Source organism: Elaeis guineensis, chromosome 12, assembly GCF_000442705.2.
Source record: "Elaeis guineensis isolate ETL-2024a chromosome 12, EG11, whole genome shotgun sequence".
Classification (NCBI taxonomy): Eukaryota; Viridiplantae; Streptophyta; class Magnoliopsida; order Arecales; family Arecaceae; genus Elaeis; species Elaeis guineensis.
This window is the reverse complement of record NC_026004.2, coordinates 320446-329912: the sequence shown is the minus strand read 5'-3', so window position 1 is coordinate 329912 and position 9467 is coordinate 320446. Positions and strand designations below refer to the sequence as shown.

Genomic DNA, 9467 nt, shown 5'->3' with positions numbered 1-9467 from the left:
CTGACCTGACCAATTTAATTGGTGTCTAAGGAAAGCAACGGGGGGACTCCCACCGACCTTATACTTATCTGGCCAGTTGGTTGGTCAAGCTTCGACTTGGAGGGCTTGAAGGCTAACTACAGTTAGGAGCTGTCTAGAACTAGGGTAACTTTAGGATAGAGAGTCCACTGCGTGCTAACTTGATTGTAATTAAAATCTAACCACAACTAATTCTTCTATTAGTTTTAGGATTTCTTAGGATTTCTTCTTTAGAACTCTTTTCTCTCTTCTCCTCTCTTCTTAAATAATAATAATAATAATAATAATCCTTAACAGACTAGGATAGTCCTACATAGACCTTTTAGTTGCATGTTAGGTCGACGATCACTAAAACCCGACTTGCAACCATTAGACGAAGAATTAGAAAAGTCTCTTAGGACTATCCAAGTTAGAAACATGGCTGCACCTGGTAAGGCTAATCCTCCACGTCCATTGAGAGAATATTTCACTCCATCCTCGTATACCTACTCTCCATGCATTCAAGCACCTCCAGTAGAAGCTAACCAATATGAGATTAAGTCTAGCATTATTCAAATATTGCCAGCATTCTATGGACTTAGTAACGAGAACCCATACAAATACTTGGATGAATTTCTTGAAATTTGTTCCACAGTAAAAATCTAAAACTTCTCTGATGATGTCCTTAGGTTGAAACTGTTTCCTTTCTCACTTAAGGACAAAGTCAAGCATTGGTTAAACTCCTTAGACTCTATAACCATTTCAACTTGAGATCATCTTCAGAGAAAATTTCTCAAGAAATACTTTTCAATTAGAAAAACAAATCAAATTAGAAAAGCTATCACTAGTTTTTTTCAATTGGAGGGTGAACTTTTTTATGAGACATGAAAAAGGTTAAGGGACCTCATTCGTAAATATCCACACCATGCTATCCCTAAATGGCAAATTTGTCAGTATTTTTATGATGGTTTATCAGAGAAACACCGACAAATGGTTGATGCATCTTGTGGTGGGACATTCATGCTAAAGAGTGAGGATGAAGCCTGGCAGCTCTTTGAAATACTTAGTGAGAATTTTCTACATCATATGTCTGCCACCTCTAGAGAACAACCCATGCTTCAACAAAAAAGAAGTAGAATTTATCAGATTAGAAACGTCATGGATATCCACAGTAAGGTAGATGAACTGTCCCAAAAATTAGACCGTCTTCTAAATACTGGACAATCCCTGATTCTACCTAACCCAATCCAAGAAGTTTGTGCATTGTGTGCAAGTCCGAACCATTTTGTTAGTGAATGTCCGGCCGCACCTCAATTTTCTGAGTTTATGCACGAGTAGGTTCAGCAAGCTCAAGTCCAACAAGCTCGCAGACCAGAAAATGATCCATATTCGAACACTTATAACCCCGACTGGAGAAACCATCTAAATTTTTTCTAGAGATCACAACCAGTGGTTGGCCCTGCCGCACCTCGACCTCAATATCAGAATCCAACATAAAAGCATAAACCATACCATCAATTTCAAAATGCTTCTTAACCGTCTACTACTGGTCACAGCTCAGCTTTTGAGGAAAAAATTTTGAAAGCACTAGAACGATTAGAAGTCAACACTCAGATTCTTAACTCCCACACACAATCCATTGCTAAGCTAGAGACCCAAATAGGTCAACTAGCGACTGCATTCAGTAGGAGGGAAGGAGGAAAATTACCTAGCCAATTCGAGAGCAACCCAAGAGGGCAATTTGTGATTGAGAGCTCTAATACCCAAGAAATTTTTTCTGAACATGCCAAATCAATCATGACTCTGAGAAGTGGGAAGGTCATTGAACACACTAGTAAAACCAATGAGACCGACCCTAAACCTCTAACCGAAGCCAAATCACAAGAACAAGGAAGACTTGAAAATAGAGAATGAACCAACTGCACCGAAATCATCTTACTTGCCTAAAGCCCTATTTTCGGATGCCCTAAAAGCCCCTATTCCTGCAGATAAGAAAGGAGGAAGACTCGACGAGATGTTGGAATTATTTAAGCAAGTCCAAATTAATCTTTCCCTTCTAGACTCAATCAAACAGGTCCCTGCTTATGTCAAATTTTTGAAAGATTTGTGCACCCAAAAACGTAAATCTAGATCACAAATCCCAAAGAAAGTATGCCTCACTGAACAGGCTAGTTCTGTCTTCCAGCATGCCACTCCTCCAAAGCTTAAGGACCCAGGAGACCCCATCATTTTCTGTGTTATAGGAGATTATCACATTGAAAAAGCTCTTCTGGACTTAGGGGCAAGTGTGAATCTTTTACCTAGTTCGGTGTATGAACTTTTTAGATTCGGAGAACTGAAACCCACATCAGTCACACTACAGTTAGCCGACAGATCAATTAAGAAATCACGTGGAATGCTTGAGGATGTCTTGGTCAAGGTAGATAAGTTTTACTTTCCAGTTGATTTTCTGATTCTCGACATGGAACTAAGTGGTAACCCAAGATAAATTTTCATTATCTTAGGATGACCCTTCCTAGCTACGGCAAATGCATGCATTAATTGTAGGACAGGAGTCATGGACGTATCGTTTGGGAATAAGAAACTGAGACTGAATGTGTTTGGTGCTTCTCAAGGACCATCAATGGATAGTTGCTTCGAAGTAAATACACTAGAAGACATTATAGAAGATGCAACACCACAATTCTAGCACCAGACCCCTTAGATACTTACTTGGCTCACTTTGGAGTGTATGACTTTGAGGGATATATGAAAGAAGTTAACACCTTGTTGGATACACCACACAATAAAACCACTCCTCCATGGACAATCAAGTATGAGCCATTACCCACATTAGCCAGTACACCAATAGTCCCATCTTTAGAATCACCACCTACGTTAGAATTGAAACCCCACGCTCAAGTATGTATGACGTCTGACTGAAGACGTAAAACTTAGCACTTGTTGGGAGGCAACCCAACGATTTCATATTTTTTTTTTTTACTTTACTGCAGCTGCAAGAATTTAGAATAAGAGCCTATTAATCAATGAAGCTATCTTCAACTTCTGAAGCAAAATTATCCCAGGTACACTCTCTCTTTTTATTTTCTTTGCTTTCCTACTCCATTGAGGACAATGTAGATTAAGTTGGGGGGGAAAGAAATTAATCAAATCTTTGAGTATGGTCAGAAATAATTAGTTTTGTGTATCCAAATTTTATTTTGATTAAGAGTCAATTAGGCATCCTAATCAATGAATGATTAATGGTCAAGATAATTTTAGAGATACTGAGGAATAAATTATTAAGAAAACCCAATGAATGGTAGGGTTTAGACTAGATCAAATTTTAGGAGTAATTCTACAATATTCTTCTTACTGATCTCAATAAAGAATCTGCTTCATGAGAGATTGGGTGGAAAGGTCGAGGTATGCAAAAATTCTTCTTAAAATTTACTTTTAAAAAAAATATATTGATTTTCTACTGAGTAATTGGGCCCCTTCGCCTAAGTAAGTGTTGTGGTTCGTGTAAAAAGATGGGCAATGTTAAAAAAATAGTGGATAATAAGGAAACTAAATTACAAGAAGATAATAAACCTCTCTCACATTAAGTTAGAGGATTTAAAGAGTAAAGTGGAGAGTTGGTGAAAGAAAAGCTCTTGAAATTTCTTTAGTTAATACTCAGCTACTAATTGGGTCAAATTGATAATCCAATGAAGTATCTCTTTAATGATCTGATCAGGTATCATCACCTTTTGGGATGCCTAACCTAACTTTTTATTCAAGACCGAGTCAGTACACAATGCTGATATATATATATTTTACTCGAGGACGACCAAAATTCAAATTGGAGGGTGTGATAAATACTTAATTTAAGTTATTTAAAGCAAAAAATTATAGTTAATTTATTTTATTTATTAAAAATTTGATGCTTCTTTTTATGTTTTACAGCAAAGAGTCCGATTCGAAAATAAAAAAGACTCAAGTTTGAAAAAAATTAGATTTAAAATAAAATTAAAATAAAAAAAGGATGCATACGGTATTATAGAAAATAAAGATACTATGCAAGGAACCCAAAAAGAATATAAACGTCACTTTAAAGAAACAAAAGTTTCTTTTTGTAAAGGAGTGTAAACAGTTAATGGACGCGCGGGATGATGGATGCACGGGATGGCGGACGCGCGGGATGGCAGACGCGCGGCATCGTTTGCGCAGCACAATGGGTTCGTGCGGCATGGTGGGTTCGTGCGGCATTGCGGGCGCGCAGACACAGTGGCAAACAGATAGCTGGATCTAAAAATTAAAAGAAAAAAATATATATTTGAAAATACTTCAAGAGAAAGAATTTGTATTTTCTTTATCTGCTTGTGATCTTTCCATCTCATCCATCCATCTTTTAGTCCTTAGTATTTTCTTTAGTCCCACATCGAAAAATCATGTAAAACTCCTCCCTCCTAACACCTATAAAAAGACTTTTGTACTTCCATTGGAGGGGGAGCCCAGAAATTCTTCTAGAGCCTTGCATAGAGGAAGAAAAGGGACTACTCCATGAGCAGCTAGGCTAGCAGCCTCGGGAGTGGAGAAAAAATTTTATAATGACACAGAGTGGGTTTATTATTCTAAACTTTCTTGTATTTCTTTATATACAATAAAGATTATGCTTTTTATTTAAATCGTCATGAGTTCTTTATTTGCTCTCTTTCATATGCTTTTATTTATGCTTTCCTGATAGATTAATATTAGGAACAACTTTTACTTTTCGGAGACATGCCGTGATCTACAGGTATGAGGCGTGCCGAAAAAAGAAGAGTTGTTTACTTAGTACTTTTCAGAGACACACCGTGTTCTACGGGTACGGAGCGTACCGAGAAAAGATAGGTATTTTTTCTAAGATTAATCGCATCTATTTAATTAAAAAAAAGAGATACAACTCTACTAGTATAAAGTTAATTCAAAACTCTCGAGTTTTTTATTTTTTAATTATATTAATTTTAAGATAATTTATTTTCTAAATCAAAACAATGCTTCTTTCTTTTATTTTGCAATCTCAACTTAGCCCAAGGTCCCTGAGGATACGATTTCGACTCATCCTACCTACGTAGTGAGTAGAGTTATTTTTGGTGCTATCAACGACTACGCATCAGTGCTCTGTAAAAGTTTCTTCTCCTTAAGTATTATATTTTTATTATATTTATTGTGTTTATTTAAGGAGATTTTGTGCTGAAATTTTTGTATCCTGTTTTTCTCATATTGTATTTGGATTTTTGAGTTTTGGGGGGTTTTAAAACTCAGATAGGTTGATCCGAATATGAAATCGAAGTATTGAGGGTTGGCTTGTATCTAAAAAATAAGTATTCTTACTTGGATAGCAAGGGTCGGAGTTGTCTGATGTATTATAACTTTGAAATCTGTTTAGTAGATTGAATTCCTAAGTAGAAACTTGAGAAGTGGATGTAGGTGCAAGGTTGGCACCGAACCACTATAAATTTTTTGTATTTATTGTGCTTGCATCTCTTTACTTATTCTTTGTATTTTATACTTGCATACATATTATTTGTGTTTGAATTCATTTTTATTGCAAATCAACTCACTCTACTCAATATTTTGGCACATTACTTAAGTGCACTAATCTTAAAAATTTTTAAAAGACCCAATTCACCTTCCTTCTTGAGCTCCATATCTGGACAACAAGTGGTATCAGAGCTCGATACTCTAGCTCTTACTTAATTTAACCATCAAGAGCCAAAGGTCAATGGCAGCCCAATTTGGCACATCTCTTGCTGAGGGGCAATCCACAAATCGATCTTCACTTTTTAATGGGTCAAACTACACTTATTAGAAAGCTCGGATGAGAATTTTTATTCAAGCACTTTACTATAAAATATGGAGTATTATAGTAAATAGACCATACACACTCACTAAATTGATTGATGGTGTGTCTCTCCTTAAGTCGGAAGATGAATGGGATAAATTTGATAAGAAAATGGCTCAGTTCAATATTAAAACCATAAATATTTTATATTGTACTTTAGATACAAATGAATTTAATCGTATTTCTATTTACAATTTAGCTAAAAAAATTTGGAATAGGTTAAAAGTTACACATGAAGGCACAAACCAAGTAAAGGAGTCTAAAATCAATATGTTTGTGCACAACTATGAACTGTTTAAAATAGAACCCGAAGAGTCAATAACTCAAATATTCATCCATTTCACTGACATCATAAATGATTTGAAAAATCTTGGTAAATATTATTCTAATAGTAATCTTGTAAGAAAAGTACTCGGATCTTTACCAAGATCATGGGAGGCAAAGATCACTGCAATCCAAAAAGTCAAGAATTTAAATATCTTGCCATTGGAGGAGTTACTTGGATCCCTCATGACTCACAAGCTGACCATAAAGCAATACTTTGAGGAGGAGATCAGAAGAAAGAAGACTATCACTCTCAAATCGATAGCTCAAGAAGAAGAAGATACAGAAAAATCAGAGAATAGCGAGAAGATGAGGACTTGGCCCTAATCACCAGAAAATTTAGACGCTTCATGAAAATAAGGAGACAAGAGATCAAGAGAAGACCACTAGTTAAGGAGAAGTCAAGTAAAGAAAAAGAAAAAGAACAGTCCATCATCTATTATGAGTACAAGAAGTCAGATCACTTCAGATCAGAATATCTCTAGCTCAAGAAAGATCAAAAGAAGTTCAAGAAGAAAAAGACTATGATGGCTATATGGAGCGACAGTGATAACTCCATCACAGATGAAGAATCTCACGAAGAAGCCAATCTGTGTCATATGGCATATGAAAATAAGGTAACCCCCAAAATTTTCTTATGATGAACTGCTAAAAGCTTTTCATAAACTTTTGGATGATCTAAAAGAATTAGGAATAAAAAATAAAAATTCAAAATTAAGAAATTAAGTATTAGCTAAAGAAAAATAAGAAGTTGATAACAAAAATAAAGAATTAAAATTAAAAATCAATCTCTATTAAAAAAAAAAGATAAATTTTCAAGTCAAAATGAAACTCTTGTAAAAGAAAATAAAAAACTAAAGGAAGAAGTAATCAAGTTGAAACCTATAGTTGATAGATTTATATTAAATTCAAATAAATTTCAGATGATCATTGATAGTCAAAAAGCTGTATATGATAAAGTTGGATTTGGCTATAACACTCTTAGAAAATAAAAATTTTTGAAAAATATTTTTATCAATACATCCATAAGAAAATTGTCAAATATTACTAATTTTAAATGTGGCAAAGTAGGGCATAAAGTCTGTTCATGTTTATCAAATAAATTTAATGATAGAAATATTAAAAAAATATGGGTTCCAAAAGAAACCATTGTGACTAATCCTAAAGAACCTAAGTTAGCTTGAGTACCTAAGGTTAAAACTTGATTTCATATGTGCAGGTGTGTCTTGCATCCCAGCAACAAAATGAAAGTGGTATCTTGATAGTGGATACTCAAGACACATGACTGGTGATGAATCTCAATTCATCACATTGAAAGTCAAGAATGGAAAGATAGTCATCTTTGAAAATAATGGCAAAGAGAAGATCATCGGTATTAGTAACATTGATATCATCCTTCCACTTGCATTGAAAATATATTACTTGTAGATGATCTTAAGCATAATCTTTTAAGTATTAGTCAATTATGTGATAAAGATTATAAAGTAATTTTTGAATTATCTATGTGCATTGTAACTAGTTCCTTTGATGTTAGCACTAGGTTCATTGGACATAGGCATGGTAATATATACATGGTTGATTTGGATAATCTCTTCATACAAAATATGCAATGTCTTATGGTCATGAATGCTAAAATTAATGAAACTAGTTGGCTTTAGCACCGTAGACTTGCACATATTAGTATGCACATATTTTTTAAAATCATTAAAAAAAATTTAATTTTTGATTTATCAAAAATTAATTTTGACAAAGATAAAATTTATGATGCATGTCAATTAGATAAACAAACAAGAGTTTTCTTTAAATCTAAGAATATTATTTCAACTTCTAAATCTTTAGAACTCCTACATATGGATTTATTTGGTCCTACAAGGATAACTAGACTAAGAGGTAAAAGATATGATTTTATAATTATTGATGATTTTTTTGTTTCATTTGGATTTTATTTTTTAGCATCTAAGGATGAAGCATTTTCAGTATTCTTTAAGTTTTGTCAAAAGATTTCGAATAAAAAAGGTTTACCAATTATTTCTATTCAAAATGACCATGGCACTGAATTTGAAAATAAAAATTTTGAAAAATTTTGTGATAAAAAAGGTATAGATCATAATTTTTCAGCACCTAGAATACCATAATAAAATAGAGTTATAGAAAGAAAAAATAGAATCCTAGAAGAAATAGTCCGTATCATGCTATGTGAAAGAAAATTCTCAAAATATTTTTGGACAGAGGTAATTAACACAGCATGTTACATTTTAAACCATACTTTAATAAGACTAATTTTAAAGAAAATACCTTATAAATTATGAAAAGGTAGAAAATCTAATATAGGCTATTTTCATGTTTTCGATTACTGGTGTTTTGTTTTAAATAATAGCAAAGATAGTTTAGGTAACTTTGATGCTAAATCTGATGAAGCTGTCTTTCTTGACTATTTTACTTCTAGCAAAACTTTTAGAATATTTAATAAAAGAATACTAATAGTAGAAGAGTCAATTTATATAGTTTTTGATGAAACTAATGATCTTTCATCAAAGAAGAAAAAGGATGCTGATGATGCAAGTATCATAGAAGATGGAATAAAAGAGCTCACCATCAATGACTTAGATGAGTGAAATAAAGATCAATTAGATGAAAAATATGAGGATGAAAGCATCAATGATCAGAACATTCAAGAACAACCTCAAGATACAGGTAATCTTTTAAAGAAATGGAGGTATGTCAACAATCATCCTAAAAAATTAATAATTGATGATCCGACACAAAGAGTAAAAACTAGATTCTCTCTTAGAGATGTTTGTAATTATGTAGTTTTTTTTTTATACCTAGTGTTGCCCAGCTATGCAACCCAAGAGGGGGGGGTGAATTGGGTTTCTAAAAATTTTAAGCCCAACTGATTACTTATGAAGAACAAAATAAAGACTTTAAATCAATATTAATTACCTAAAGCAATATTGCAAGGATATAATAAAGAAATAAGATAAAGCGATAAAGCACACCACAAACACAAGGATTTATAGTGGTTCGGTGCTAACCTTGCACCTACATCCACTCCCCAAGATCCTACTTGGGAATTTCAATCCACTATCCTTTGTATTCAACCCGAATACAAAACGTCGGAAACTCCGACACTAGCTATCCCAAGCTAGAACACTTATTTTTCGGGTACAAGTAAACCCAAAACACTCCGATTTCAGGTTCGGATCAACCTTTCTTTGTTTTGGAAATCCTCCAAAAATAAGAACAAAAACTCACAAAGAGTTAGAAAATTTAGAGCACAAATTAATACAATAACAGC

At 33.7% G+C, this 9467-nt stretch overlaps 1 non-coding gene across 1 annotated transcript; it reads right to left on the bottom strand.

The window, feature by feature from the left end:
- Nucleotides 1–823: 823 nt before the first annotated feature.
- On the bottom strand, nucleotides 824–929 carry LOC140852984 (small nucleolar RNA R71). Its single transcript, XR_012136061.1, has one exon. It is a non-coding gene; the product is annotated as a small nucleolar RNA R71 (small nucleolar RNA).
- Nucleotides 930–9467: the final 8538 nt, after the last annotated feature.